Source organism: Sus scrofa, chromosome 9 (genome assembly GCF_054392235.1).
Source record: "Sus scrofa isolate SSC_HxYL_T2T_F1_AM1 chromosome 9, Sscrofa_HxYL_maternal_Yorkshire_Landrace_v2.0, whole genome shotgun sequence".
Classification (NCBI taxonomy): Eukaryota; Metazoa; Chordata; class Mammalia; order Artiodactyla; family Suidae; genus Sus; species Sus scrofa.
In genome coordinates this window covers 140,083,189-140,099,606 of record NC_139391.1, presented here as the reverse complement: position 1 = coordinate 140,099,606, position 16,418 = coordinate 140,083,189, and the positions used below count along the sequence as shown (strand labels likewise).

Sequence of the window (16,418 nt, the reverse complement as noted above, 5' to 3'; positions counted from 1 at the left end):
GGCATCTCCGGATAGTAAATGGTAAAGGACAGAATCCACAGGGGACCCCACTCTGCTCCGGATTTTTTTTTTCTTTAAGGGCTGCACCTGCATGATATGGAAATTCCCAGGCTAGGGTTCGAATCAGAGTTGCAGCTGCCAGCTGATGCCACAGTCATGGCAACTCCAGATCCTTAACCCACTGATGGAGGCCACGGATGGAACCCGCATCCTCATGGATAGATAGTAGTTGGGTTCTTAACCCGCTGAGCCACAACGGGAACTCCTGCTTTGCTTCTGAAGGGAGGCGGGCAGACCGCAGAGAACAGAGAGAACGGGCCATGTGTTTATTCTTCCAGGTTAAAGTAAAGCCCATGACACGAGCTTGGATTCTAACACAAAAAGAACAGAAGCAAAGATGCTCCGACCTCCTCAGCCATCAAAAAGGATGCCTCCGCCGAGACCCCCATCTCCTGGCTCTTAGAAGAGTCTAGTGCAGAAAAGGCATATTAGTAGGCTAGCCTGGGCCCTTTCTCATACAAATATAGATATAAATATAAACTGTGGTCATTGCAATGTGGGGTAATACTAACTCATGGCGTTATGGATACAGGCCTATAGGATACAACTGTGAATCACACAAGTCAAGCCGGAATCACTGAGATGCTGTTGGCTGCCAAACCCCTCGATTTCCAAAATGATTGCTGAGCTAACTGCTTAACGTCTTCACGGCCTTCGGCGGAGGGGCTCTTCCTCCACCAGAACAGAATTCCCCAGGGTTTAGTTTCACGAGGCGCTGGCAGGTGACTGGGGCGCTAGTGGCTCATGTTCCCACCGTGCCTCTGTTCATCGTCCTCAGAAGTCACACTCCCCGGGTCAGTCTCTGCGCAGCATCCTTCACCTCGCACATCTAGCTGCTCACAGCTGCTGCCGACCTCTGCGACTTCTCCTGCGTGTGCCCAGCAGGCAGTGAAACACCAGCTTGTGTCACAGAGGTTTTTTTCTGTGCAGTGGGTGCTCCAAAATGGAACAAGGACATAGTGCCTGGGTGTCACGCTACCCAGTCAGTTTGCCTGGCGGTGCAGAAGTCGGTCCCACAGGCCTTTCTTGCCCCCCGAGCCTCGCTCATGAGAACCATCACGGAGCGGGGTGGGGACAGTTCAATCTTTGAACCCACACACACCGGGATTTGAATCTAGTCTCAGCCACCAATGTGCTGTATGACTCCTGGAAACTCACCTAACCCCTCTGATTGCCTTTTCCCTCAGCTGTAGATAGAGCCTTGAAATATCTTCCCTAGAGGTAAGGAGGATTCTTATTACCACACTTTTTTCATTTTCTTTTTGCCACACCCACAGCATATGGAAGTTCCCAGGCCAGGGATCAAATCCAAGCTGCAGCTGCCACCTACACCACAGCTGTGGCAATGCCAGATCCTTGAACCCACTGTGCTCGAACCCACCCTGCTGCAGAGACAATGCCAAATCCTTAACCCACCATGCCACAGCAGGAACTCCTTACCACACTTATTAATCTACCAGAACAGGTAGAATGCTGACCTCTAGTCATAGTAAAAGCTGCTCAGACAACCTAGTAAGTCTGTGGGGAAAGGTGTTTCTCATGTTAAGAAAAATAAAATGTCTCCACCTCCCCACAATGAACGTAAAAGGGAAAATGGCCAAAATGCAAAACACAAAGGGCTAAGAGAGTTGATGCCATGAATCAACTGCCAATCAAATATTCAGGGCTAAGCTCACAGGAGTATTCGCGTGAATAATTTAACAGGCAAAACTGAAACACGGAACTGAATTGTTACGAAGTGTCTCATCGGAACTGAATTGTTACGAAGTGTCTCATCTGACATATGCGTGCAATCATATCCAAGGACTCTAGTTACATCCATAATTACTCACTCCCTTGACACGGACCCTCAGAGTGCTTAGGGAAAACGTCCAAAGTCTTAGCTTTTTTTTTCTGTTTTGGTCAGGTGGCTTCAGCAGTTACAACATGAATGCCACTCAAGGATAACCTGAAGGGCCAAGGACCCCGAGAGCACCAGGACGTCTTTACCAGGTTCCTCCACGTGTGCGCAAAGATGTTAAAGCCAAGCATTACAAAGTTATGCCTTCAAGCCAATTTTAAATGAATAATCCAGAAAGAAAAGAGCATGCCTGAATATGCGGCTCATTAAAAAAACCAAACCTACGGGAGTTCCCATCGTGGTTCAGCGGGAACAAATCTGACCAGTACCCATGAGGACGCAGGTTCCATCCCTGGCCTCGCTCAGTGGTTAAGGGCCCATCGCTGCAGTGAGCTGCAGTGGAGGTCATACAGACTCGGCTCAGATCTGGCGTGGCTGTGGCTGTGGTGTCGGCTGGCAGCTGGAGCTCCGATTGGACCCCTAGTCTGGGAACCTCCATATGCCATGGGTGTGGCCCAAAAGAGGAAAAAAAAAAAGGACAAACAACCCTAGAAAATAGATTAGTTACTTTTAAAATCATAGATTTTCACGTAAGAAAAGTGATCTGGAAAATAAAACTTCAAATTATCGATACGGTAAGGATTAAAAATAATGTTATACCTACTATTACTGAATATTTTAGGGAATGGGTCTTCTTAGCAGTGCTGCCAGGAGAATCGACCAGTACAATCTTTTTCGGGGAAGCAAATATGAACCACCTTTGATCAGTTTACTTCCAATCCAAGAGCAATATTAGTCAAAAAGAAATAGAAATTGATCAAATACAGCAAGCAAGGTGGTACATTACATTTTATAGGAAATTAGCAGCGAGAAGCTGGAAATAAATGTCTGATAGGTGGGGACTAACCGAACAATTGATAATACAACCGCGCAGTGCACTGTATTAATCCCCTTCAGGCTATGGTGTAGACAAACTCTCATCCATGCGGAGAGTATTTATCACATCTTGTAAGTGAATAGATGGAATACGGCTCAATAAAATCAGTGGGAGAGGGAATATGGCCCAAAAGACTAACAGCTTGTGTTACTCAAAAAACGAGGGAGGAGTAAAACATCAAATGCGTGATCATAGGAAAATAATCATGGTATCCCCAAATTAAGTTAATGTGTGACACAATAATACATACAGAGTGAACATAATTTACTAAAAATATACTAATATTAAACTAGAAAAATTATTACTATTTTGGTGTGTATACTTTAACGAAAGGTTGAATTTTATGAAATAATTTCTACACTCTATATATACTATTCGAATTTGACACAAAGTAATTTTTGAGATGCAAGAAGTTCAAGTATTATACGCACTTTTTTTTTTTTTTTTTTTTTGGCTTTTTTAGGGCCATACCTGTGGCATGTGGAGGTTCCCAGGCTAGGGGTGGAATCAAGCTGCAGCTCTGGCCTACACCACAGCCACAGCAGCGCCAGATCTGGGCCACATCTGCAACCTACACCACAGCTCATGGCAATGCTGGATCCCTGACCCACTGAGCAAGGCCAGGAATTGAACCTACATCCTCATGGATCCTAGTCAGATTCACTTCCACTGTGCCACAACGGGAACTTCCTATATGCACTTTTAACCTGCTTAAAAATTATATTTATTTGTGTGGTGAGATCATGCTGCTATAACTGCCTTCACGATTTTCCGTTTTTTTTTAACAAGGAATGTTTATGCATCTTGTAATCAATAATCATTTTATAAAGACTATCTCCTTATTCAGGAAATGGAGCATGATTTGACGAAACAGAAAGAGTATCTTAACCTTTTTTTGGTCACTGAGTTACAGAATTTTAGGGTTAAAGTGGGTATCTCCAAACCATTTATTTATGAATACAGTCAGTTGAGGTTGTGAAGTGCGTTAAACTGGGGAGAACGGAGCATAGGGTTTACCATGAGTAAGTGCTAGGCTAGGTCTTTAGGTTGTGTCTTTGAATACAGCCCTCAACGCTGTTCGTCTTGAAATAGGGTCTAAACGTAACGAAACATGACGATTAACCCTGATCGACACGACACCCTGTATTTAACAGTGCACACACTTCTCCAAGGGGCTCCAGTGCCAGGAATTCAAAAGGAAAAGACGTCCTCTGACGGGCAGGGGGTGACCAGGGTGGGGCGGATCTGCCAGGAACAGGGGGAATCGAGACCCAAATACGGTAGGTGGGATATTAGGGATACGGTCGGCCCTTCTGTATTTCCCTTGGATCAGAAATATTCAAGAAAGAAAAAAAAAAGAAAAAAACATATATATATGTATGTATTCCAGAATTTTCCAAAAAGCAAAACTTGGATTTGTCCCAAACTGGCACCTATTTACAGAGCATTTACATTGCATCGGGTATTGTAAGTAATCCAGATTTAAAGGATACAGGAGGATGGGCATAGTTATATGCAAACACTACAGCGTTTTATATAAGGGACTTGAGCATCCTGGGATTTTGGTGTCCTCAGGGGTCCCGGCACCCCTCTCCCCTCGGAGACTGAGGGTGGCTATACTTTCTACTGCACCCAGTCAGGATCTGGGATTTCAACATCATCAGCAGACAGGAAAGGGCTTACATGACTTCATCTCTTCTCATTGATCCAGAAAATAGAACCCGTGGAGCTGTATGGAAAATTAAGAGTGACTTATGGCTCCTGGGGGATATGCTTTTAATTAAACAGCTGGAGATGCTCCAATGGGCATTAATGCTGAAAACGTGTCACAGTGTAAAGGACACTCCTGCCCCGAGATTCGCGTCACGCACCACAGACACAGTGAGCTTGCGGATGGGCAGCTTCCTCCCGGTGACCCCCATTCACAAAACAAAACGCTTAGGCAGGGTGGTCCCCACTCTCTGTCCTAGTCAATTCTGTGCTTGTCTGACGTTTATGCAAGTGATGACTGGACTGTCTTATTCACACGTTTCAAAGAAGAAAATGAACAAAGTCTAATATCTTCCTATCATATATTGCTTATATGCGGAATCTTTTCAAAAAATGATACAAATGAACTTATGTACAAAACAGAAACAGACTCACAAAAAACAAACTTATGGTTACTAAAGGAGTGGGGGTGGGGAGGGATAAATGAGGAGTTTGGGATTAGCAGATGCACGCAAGGTAACAGAGAATTATACTCAATATTTCATAAGAGACTATAAGGTAAAAGAACCTGAAAAAGAATATATATGTGTAGTTAAATCACACTGCTGTACACCTGAAACTAACACAACACGGTAAATCAACTCAGCTTCAGTTTTTTTTAAAAAAAAAAAAAAGAAAGAAGGAAAGGGGAGAGGAAAAGAGAGAAAACAGAGGCAATAGCAAAGAGAATGGGACAAAATAAAAAGTAAAACATTTTAACACATTTGTATCCTTATTAATATGACATAAAAACCAAAATACAACTATTTCTTAAATAGTAAACACAGTAATACAAACTACACACAATTGAAAACCATGCCATGTTACTAAACCTTGGTTAAATATTCTTTTGAAAAGCAAAAGCGATGTTAATAGTGTTTAATTCTTAAAAAAGCTAAGTAGAGTCTTTATTTATCTAAATTGTTTCATTGATAATAATTCCACAATATATTATCCAACTTTTATAATGCTGTATCTGTTCATTTCTGGTAACAAACATACTACTTTCTTATCCATGATTAAAAAGAAACAGGTGATGTAGGTGGGAGAGTAATTTTCCATATGACATACGCCACTGAGGGTTCCAACTGCTGTAAAGTATCTATCGTTGATTTGGTTCCTTAAAGCGCTACAACTGCTGAAAAGATGTTCAACATGACAAATTGTTAGAGAAATGCAAATCAAAATTACAACGAGGCACCACCTCACACCAGTCAAAACAGCCATCATTAAAAAGTCCACGAATGACAAATGCTGGAGAGAGTGCAGAGAAAGGGGAATTCTCCTACATGCGTGGTGGGAATGTAAATTGGTGCAGCCATTGTGGAGAATAGTATAGAAGTTCCTCAAAAAAACTAAAAATAGGCATTCCCACTGTGATACAACAGGACGTAGCAGCTCTGCAGCACCAGGACATAGATTCTGATCCCCGGCCCAGCATCCCCAGTTGCTGCAGCTGCAGCTTAGGAAGCAACTATGGCTCGGATCTGATCCCTGGTCTGGGAACTCCATATGCCATGGGGTAGCCAAAAAAAAAAAAAGTTAAACTAAAAGTTGCTATGTGATCCAGCAATCCTACCCCTGCGGATATACCCAGAGGAAACATTAATTTGAAAAGATACATGCACACTAGTGTTCACAGCAGCACTATTCATTATAGCCAAGACATGGAAACAGCATAAATTTCATTGACAGACATATACATATATGATTACACAATGGAATATTACTCAGCCCTAAAAAAGAATGAAATAATGCCATTGGTGGCAACATGGGTGGACCTAGAGATTATCCTACTAATAGTGCAGTAGGCTAGACAGAGAAGGACAAATACCATATGACATCGTTTCTACGTGGAATCTAAAATATGACACAAATAAACTTATTTTCAAAACAGAAACAGACTCACAGCATAGAGAATAGACTCGTGCTTACCAGGGAGGGCATGGGGGAGAGATGGAGTGGGAGTTTGGGATCAGCAGGTGCAAACTAGTATAAATAGGATGGATAAACAACAAGGTCCTACTGTACAGCACAGAGAACTCTACTCAATGTCCTGGGACATAATCTGAAAACAATATATATACACATATACATAACACATTCAACACATACATTATATATGTGTGTGTGTGTGTATATATATATATATATATAAGAATATGTATATATAACTGAATCGCTATGCTGTGCTCCTGAAATTAACACAACATTGTAAATATATACTTCACGACTAAACTTCAATAAATTTTTTTTGAAAGCACTATGATTGCTGTAGCCAAGATGCTAAATCAAATCAGGACCTCACTTTGGATGTGGTCATCCTTGCATCTGGTCACTTTGCTTTTTTAATTTAAAGGTCGCTGACACTCATCCCTTTAAACCTGCCTTGAAAAGAGAACTAGGGTGGAGTCCAGCTCTGCTCCCAACTACACACACTGCCTGGGCAGGTCACAATCTCAGAATTTGGGTTTTGTCTTCAATGCACCAAAGGCCTTGGGTTTTCAAATCTGAGCTTCCCCAAAAGGTCTAACAGACAGTTAAGGACAAAGGAATTGGGGACACTTTCCAGGCACTCCCAGCATGACCTCAGCCTTGGCCATCATCTCTGGTTCTGTTCTGCACAGGGTCTGACTGCGGGGATGTGCAGACACTGACCAAATGCTATATTGAGCATCCCTCTCCGTGTTGAGCCCCGCCTCCCCCAGGCCATTCTTCCTACTCGGGAAACATCCCCTGTGCATTTCCTCCAGGTCCTGTCCCAAGGCTGACAGTCATACCCAGTGGGCCTCATGCCAAGCACCCCTCGAGCCCCCAACAGTGGCTGCATCTCAATCTGACTTCAGTCAGTGTAAACGAGAAGGTGAAAGTAGGTGACAAGAAAGACGGCTTTGCTTAAGGGGGGTAAATACAGCTGCTTATCCCCAGGCCTCTCCACCCACCAGGCAGAAGGACAGGAGGCCTGGGGCTTGGGGAGGAGGAGGAAAGTAAGGACCGGGTCTGGATGCCCTGCTCAGCCCCCCTTAGCTCCTCCGACAAGGAGGCGAACGTGGAGGAGGGGTGGCGGGGCCTCGAGGCACGTCTGTCTTAAGCTTCCCGAAGACTGACGGGTCCGTAAACGTCACCCAGAGCCGCTCCCGCTGAATCACCCGGCTGCTCCACCACCACCACTGAGGCAACAACTGCACTTAAGAGGAGTCAAACACGTTCTCTGTGGAATATTTCACAAGGAGATGAGGCTCCAATTCAGGAAACGAGGATCGGATCTCTTCATCACCCAACTTGGGTGGTGATTTCCTTGGCAGCTTTTGTGGGGTTTTTTTGTTTTTTGTTTTTTGTCTTTTTAGGGCCACATATGGAAATTCCCAGGCCAGAGTTCAAATTGGAGCTGCAGCTGCTGGCCTACGCCAGAGCCACAGCAATGTGGGATCCAGCCATATCTTCAACCTACACCACACTTGTGGCAATGCTGATCCTTAACCCACTGAGCAAGGCCAGGGGTCGAACCCACTTCTTCATGGATCCTAGTTGGGTTCTTAGCCCAGTGAGCCACAGTGGGAACTCCTTCCTTGGCAGTCTGACAAGCATGTCTGCAAGGACCACAGATACGCACCCACTTGCTTCCCAAGGCCCCTCAAGGAAGCTGTTGCTTTCTGGCACCTCCACCAGCTTAATCCAGCCCAAGTCTATCTCAATTTCAAGTTTATTTTGGCAGACTGTTTTCTGCAAAGCACCCCACCGTTAACTCTCTGCTGATTTTAGCTAATGTGGCAAAGACACCTTCTTTGGCGTGTTTAACCGGAAGCAATCACGTTTCCTCTCCACCTTGCTTGCACTGGAAGGCAGTTTTTGACATTTCAGGAAATGTGGACAAAGAAGAAAAGACAGCTCTGCGTCCAACGCCATGGTCAAGCCTAGGCAACGCACGCTGCACCTGGAACAACTCTTTGAAGAGGCAGAGAATTATGCCTCCCTCAGATGCTGTGGGCCGTGCAAAGAGCAGAAGAGAGGCTTCAGACCCTTCAGATTCATCGCTGCCGAAATTGCTTCCCATCATCACAGGAAGGAGCAATTAAGAATGAAATACAGAGGATTAAATTGTGGGAGAAAAAAGAAGTTTGGGTAAAGTGGGACTGACAGCCATAGAGTTAGAAGAATTTCGATGCAGGAGCACCCACTGTGGCGCAACAGGATGGGCAGCGTCTTGGGAGAGCTGGGACATGGCTTTGATCCCCAGCCCAGAGCAGCGGGTTAAGGCTCTGACGTGGCCACAGCTGCCGCTTAGATTGCAACTGTGGCTCGGATCTGATCCCTGGCCTGGGAGCTCCATGTGCTGTGGGACGGCCAAAAATGAAAAAAGAAATTTTTTTTTTCAGTGCAGTTTCAGATCTCCAAGGCAGGTGAGGGGTGGAAATATGGCTTCTTTATAAATAAATAAATAAAGGCCTAGCAAAGCCTTATAAAGAGATAACAACTGTTTCCCAGACTTACTCTGTATGAGATGGATTTATGAACTTTCAAGTGATATTTGAGCTTAAAAAGATTCTTACAGGGTTTTTTCCATGGCAGTGCCCACAGGCCACCTAAATCAAAGACAAAAGGACAACTTGCTTAAAGACGTAAATATTTGTCTTTGGAAGTTGGGCCTAAGAATCTGCCAGTTTAATAAGCATCAGGTCCTCTAGTTTTAGTTAATTATACATAAAATAAATATAACAGCCGTCCTAACACATGTGAGGGGATTCCCATTGCGGTTCTGACTTGGGTCCCCTGATGCTCAGTGACTGGCGTGCAGCACCTCTGCATGTGCCTTTGGGTCACCTGCATGTCTCCTGTGGAAGTATGTCTAGTCGGGTCCTTTGCCTACCTTTTAAACAAGTTATTTATTTCTTTGTTATTGAATTGTTGGAGTTTCTTAGATATTTTCGGTATTAATCCCCTATCAGAGATGTGGTTTTCTCCTTCATTCTGTAGGTTGCCTTTTCACACTGCTGTTTCCTTTGCTGTGCAGATATTTGGCACAAGGATGTGGAGAAGTTAGAACCCGTGTACACATATACATATATACCATGGAATAGTATCTAGCAATAAAAAAGTGGGACATTCTGCCATTTTTTACAACATGGGTGAACCTGGAGGACACAACATGAAATGAAATAAGCCACAGGCAAGGAAGGATAAATACTTTTGACTCCATTTATGTGAGGAATTGAAAATCAACTCTTCACTTATGGTGGAATCTAAGATACAATACAAATGAACCTATCTATGAAACAGAAACAGACTCACAGACACAAAGAACAGACGTGTGGTTGCCGGGGGGTGGGGGGAGGGAGTGGGATGGGCAGGGAGTTTGGGGTTAGTAGATGCAAACTATGACATTTAGAATGGAGAAGCAATGTTCATTCAGCACAGGGAACTATATCCAATCTCCCAGGATAGACCACGATGGAAAGTAATATTAAAAAAGAATGGATATGCATGCATGCCTGAGTCACTTTGCTGTACCGCAGGAAATTGGCACAACATTGTAAATCAACTACTCCTTAAATTATAAATGAATAAATAATTAAACTCATAGGCGCAGAGCACAGCACTGTGTCTGCCAGCGCGGGGAAGGGGCTAGAGGATTTGCTGTTCCCAGGGTTTCAGTGACCTGAGATGATCAAGCTCTCCACAGCTTCAGCACAGCCTTGGGCCTAAAGCCAAGGATACCGTGTGGTGCACTTACAGCTTTACTGAGACGGTGGCTCGCATGTCAGGTTTTCTTGCCACGGAAGAACAGAAGGGAGCAGCATGAGAGAATTTCTGGATCTGCTGAATATACTTACTACCCCGGTTGTAGTGATGTTGTCACAGATGTTTGCACATGTCCATATCCATCAAATTGTGTACATTAAGTATATGCAGTTTTACATCAATGATAACGCAATAAAGTTGTCCCCCCCCCAAAAAAAAGCACTCAGGTGATTTTTAAGGTTTCTTTTAAAAAGTTCTTTCTTCCTAAAACTACATCCTGAACTGAGCAGCAGGGGCCATGGCACATGAGCACACTGGCCCGCCGAGGCAGGTCCCCCTTGAGGGCACAGACAGGACCGTTCCTCCAAAGACCAGACGTGCAGCGACACATCTCCAGAAATGTGGGGTGACCCAGCTGAGGCCAAACCCAGGGCCACACATTCATGTAAGCATTCACCTAGTCAGGTAGGCAAGAAAGGTGTATTCAATGTCCATCATGAAAAGATGCCGCATCAGGTGCTAAGAATCCAGCAATAAATACGACAGCTCCAGGCCCCGCACCTGGGATTACATTCTTGGAGTGGGCACACTTATAAAACTATAAAGCAACTGTATTTATCACTTGCAGGTGGCATCTAAAATAAGGCACAAACGATCCTATCTACAAAAGAGAAACAGACTCAAGGACGTGGAGAACAGACTTGTGGTTGCCGGGCGGGGGGATGATGGACTGGGAGTTTGGGGTTAGTCGATGCAAACGATGACATTTAGAATATGGATAAGCACTGAGGTCCTACTGCACAGCACAGGTCTCTTGGGACAGACCATGACGGAAGATAGAGTGAGAAAAAGAATGTATGTATATACGCGTGACTGGGTCTCTTTGCTGTATTATAGGAAATTGACAGAACACTGTAAACCAGCTATAACAGGAAAAATTAAAATCATTTTAAAAAATGACCAGGTCACTATACTGTGGGCAGATTGGACAACCACAAACCTCAGCTCCTCACCCAAACAAGAGAGGCAGGAGATCCTGCTTCCAGACTGGCTATGGCCTCAGTGAGACAACACACAGGAAGAGCCTGGCACCGTGTCAGGTGCGCCCCGGCTCCATGAAGAAGAGACGCTCACGTGGCCTCACAGACACGAGGACGGACACGCACCTCCAGGCCTTGGTCTTCCTAACCCATTTCTATGGATTCACTAGGGTCTCTGTGATTAAAAAAAAAAGTATATATTTTATACTTTATTTGGCCTTCATCAATCTCTCACAGAAGCAAGAAGTTACTGGGGAGCTGGCCGTGGGGGACTGTCTAAAGAGGTAGGGCACATGTAGAGAGAAGGGGTGCCCGTGGACTGGACAGGTGCGGCCCCGGGCAGGAATCAGTGGCAAACGCTAGGCTTCCACGGCCTTTGTAGGAGGCAGACAGCTTTTGCAAAGGGTTATGCTAGAAATCACATTTCCCTCGCATGGTCACACAAACAAACAACGTAAATAAAGCATTCTACCCAGAAGACATTAAAAAGGAGCTCGCCAAACGTCTGATTTGGCATTTTGATAAAGCTACCTCTGGTCAGCACTATAAATTTTACGTAGGTACAAGAGGACTGGGCAGACTACAGTAAAACTGGTAAATGTAGGGAATCTCAAAGCAAAGTTGTTTTCATGCAGCTTGGATTCACTGCTTTGTTAGTAACGAAACACCTAAATAGATTTTTTAAATGATGTCTTTTCCAGTTCTTTAATCTGTCATTTCAATGATAAAAAAATTACACTTGTATATCATACTTTGCAATGGTGTGTAAAACACTAATTTTTCTTTTCTTCGGGTTCTTTCTCAAATTTAAAATACTGCTCTTTTTCATGTAACATTAGCTTTTTTGCATATGTTTTATTTCTAATATATTTACATGGATTATCATAATGTTCCCCAAATTCAGAACAGGAAATTACCATTTTTCAAAACAGATGTATAACCATAATGAAGAAGATATATGTAGACAATGCATTTTCCATGTAAGAATCCTAAATTCTCAATGATGACAAATGTTTATGAGAACATAATCCTTTTTTGTTTGTTTGTATATATAAAAGTCATTAACTAATGCAACATGAAAAAATGAATGCTCAGCAATTAAACCCTTATGCAAAATTCTGAGTAATAAAAAGAGAAAGGAATGCCGATGTCTAGTTAAAGCAAAAAGGTTCTATAAAACAGAGACAAATTATAGTATGTACAGTAGGACACCACTGGATAAAATTATACAAGAAATCACACTGCTGAAGCTCGAAAACAAAACACAGAAAGAAAAAAACGTAATTTTGTACATATTATATGATTTCATTTATATAAAGTTCAAAACCAGGCAAAATTAGGAGGACACGAGGAGGGGGTGTTGAGGTCCTGGAAATATTCTGTCTCGATCTGGGTGATGGTAACACGGTGTGGACCGTAGAAAATACCTGATTGTAAACTAAGATCTATGCCATTTACGATAAAATGCATAGAGTTTATGTTCGTTAAAACAAATTTAAAACACTCTTCTTAAAAATGTAATTCATGGGCAAAGTGAGCAGCAACCTGTTATGAAACAAGAAATTCAAATCACGAGCCAATCTGAAGAGGGGCTCAAACTCATTAGAGACAGAGGAATATGCCATTTAGCCTGTGTTTAAGGTTTTTCAAATGTTACTGGAGTGTAGCTGATTCACTAAGTTGTGTAGCTTTCAGGTGTACAGCTAAATGAATCGCACAAATGTATTATCCATTCTTCCTAGATTCTCTTCCTGTAGGGGTGATTACAGAGTACTGAGTAGAGTTCCCCGTGCTACACAGTAAGAACTTGTTGGTTGTCTACTGGTATCCATTGTAGACACAGTAGTGTGTACATGAGAACTCTAAAGTCCTAATTTATCACTTCCCTCCACTTTTCCCTTCGGTATCCAGAAGTTTGGTTCTGAGATCTGTGACTCTGTTTCTGTTTTGTGAATAAGTTCATTTGTATCATTTTTATTAGATTCCACATATAAGCAAAATCCTATGATATATTTGTCTTCATCTGACTGACCTCACTTACTATGATAAACTCTAGGTCCATCCATGGTGCTGCAAATGGCATTACTTCATTGTTTTTGAGGGTTGAGTAATATTCAATTGTATATATACATACCACATCTTCTTTATCCATTCCTCTGTCCATGGACATTTAGGTGGCTTCCATGTCTTTGCTATTATAAACAATGCTGCAATGCATGCTGGGGCCCATGTATCTTTTCAAATTACAATTCTCTCCAGATAGATACCCAGGAGTGGGATTGCTGGATCATATGGTAGTGTTATTTTTAGTTTTTTGAGGAACCACCATACAGTTTTCCATAGTGGTTGTACCAATTCACATTCCCACCAACAGTCTAAAAGGGTTCCCTTTTCTCCACACCCTCTCCAGCATTCATTATGTGTAGACTTTTTGATGACAGCCATTCCGAGTAGTGTAAGGTGGTACCTCACAGTAGGTTTGATTTGCATTTCTCTCTCTCTCTTTTCTGGCCACACCTGCGGCATATGGAAATTCCTAGGCTAGGGATCGAATTGGATCTGCAGCTGAGGCCTGCACCTCAGCCAGAGCAATGCCAGATCCGAGCTGCATCTGCAACAGAAACTATGTCGGGTTCTTAACCCACTGAGCCTCAATGGGAACTCTAATATTTCTCTAATTATTAGCAATGTTGAGCATCTTTTCATGCGTTTTTCTCCCATCTTCTTTGGAGAAATGTCTGTTTAGAACTTCTGCCCATTTTTTGATTGGGTTGTTTGTTTTATTTGACACTGAGCTGCATGAGTTGTTTGTATATTTTGGAGATTAATCCCTTGTCAGTTGCTTCATTTGCAAATATTTTCCCCTGCCTTTTCACTTTCTTGATAACATCCTTAGAAGTGCAGATGTTTTTAATTTTGTTTTTTTTTTCTTTTTATGGCTGCACCTGCAGCACATGTAAGTTCCCAGGCTAGGGTTCGAATTGGATCTGTAGCTGAGGCCTACACCACAGCCATGGCAACACCAGATCTGAGCCACATCTGCAACCGACACCACAACTTCTGGCAACACCAGGCATCCACTGAGCAAGGCCAGGGAACAGACTCACACCCTCACAGACACTATGTCTGTACTGCTTTTCCTTCTGTGTGTGTTTATCTTTTGCAGTTTTTGGTTTGAAATTAACATGAGGTTTTGATATAGAAGTCTGTATATATAGAAGATTGTTTTAAGTTGCTGGTCTCTTAATTCCTAATGCATTTCCCATTTTCTGCATTTGTACTCTCCTCTCACAGTTGCCGATTTTAATACCATATTTATGTGGAAATGAGTTCATATTTTTACTCTATGTTTGCCTTTACTGGTGAGCTTTCTCATTTGTGATTTTTGTTTGTTTGTTTCTAGTTGTGGCATTTTTTTTCTCTGCCTAGAGAAGTTCCTTTAGCATTTGTTATAAAGTTGGTTTGGTGGTGTTGAATTCGCTTAGTTTTTGTTTGTCCATAAAGCTTTTGCTTTCTCAGTTGAATCTGAATGAGAGACTTGCTGGTTAGTGTATTCTTGGTTGTAGGTTTTTTCTTCTTATCACTTTAAATATATAAGGCCACTCCCTTCTGGCCTACAGAGTTTCTGCTTAAAAATCAGCTGGTAACCTTTGTGGTTTGCCTTGTATGTTAAGGATTGTTTTTCCCTTGTTGCTTTTAATATTCTGTCTTGGATTGTTGTCATTTTGATGAAATGGGTCTTGGCATGTCCCTCCTTGGCTTCGTCCTACGTGAGACTCTGTGCTCCCTACCCTTGAGTTTCCTTCCCACCTTAGGGAATGTTTTGGCTATTATTTCTTCAGATATTTTCTCTGGTCCTTTCTCTCTCTCTCTCATATCCTTCTGGTCCCCTGTAATGAAAACATTATATATATATATAGTCTTTTTAGGGCTGTACCTGTGGCATATGCAGGTTCTAGGGGTTGAATCGGAGCTGTAGCTGCCGGCCTACACCACAGCCACAGCAATGCCAGATCCGAGCCTCATCTGTGACCTACACTGCAGCTCACAGCAATGCTGGATCCTTAATCCACTGAGTGAGGCCAGGGATCAAACTGGCGTCCTCATGGATGCTCATCAGATTCGTTTCTGCTGAGTCACTCTGGGAACTCCAAATGTTGGCATATTTAATGGTGTCTCGGGGTCTCTGAGAGTGACTTCACTCCTTTCCATTCTTTTTTCTGTACCCTGTTCCACGGCAGTGACCTCCACCACTCTGTTTTGCAGCTCCCTCATTTGCTGTTCTGCCTCAGCTATTCCGCTATGGATCCCTTCTAGTGTGTTTTCATTTCAGGTGTTGTACTATTCACCTTTGCTTGCCCTTCGAATCTTCTAGGTCTTTGTGGGACACCTACCCTGCCTCCTGGGTCTGCGCCTCCGCTCTTTTTCTGAGAGTTTGATCTTCTTTGCTGTCTTTGCTCCGAATTCTTTTCAGGTAGTCTGCCTAGCTCCTCTTGCTTTAGTTGTTCTTGTGGGTTTTTATCTTCTTCCTTCATCAGGAACGTATTTCGCTGTTGTCTCATTTTGTCTGACTTTCTACGTCTATGCTTTTCTTTCCACAGGCTATAGGATTATAGTTCCTCTTGCTTCTTGTGCCTGCCCACTGGTGGGTGGAATTGGGTCTTCTCCATCTAGTGGGCAGGACCATGTCAAGAGGTTGGTTTAAAGGTGCCTACAAGCCCAGACTTAGGCAGCCCGTCTGCTGCTTGGTGGGGCTGTGTTCCTGTCCTGCTGGAGGTTTGGCCCAAGGCCTTCCCGCACTGAAGCCTACAGGCGGTTGGGTAGGGCAAGGTCTTGGTGCTGAAATGGTGACCTCCAGGATAGCCTGCAGCAATCAGTGTCCCCTGGGGCCCGCCATGACACCAGCATCCTTTCCCTCATAGTCAGCTACAGCCAACCCCTGGACACATAGCTAGGTCCAGCCAAGGCTACTATGAAGCTACTGTTTTGTGCTGCGTCCCAATGCATGTGAAACCTTGTGTGTGCCCTCCAAGAGTGGAATCTCTGTTTTCCC

General features: G+C 43.4%; 1 protein-coding gene across 12 annotated transcripts in view; it reads right to left on the bottom strand.

The window, feature by feature from the left end:
• ABCA13 (ATP binding cassette subfamily A member 13) overlaps positions 1-16,418 on the bottom strand; it is a 349,393-nt gene that overhangs the window by 135,729 nt on the left and 197,246 nt on the right. The gene's annotated exons all lie outside the window — the stretch shown is intronic.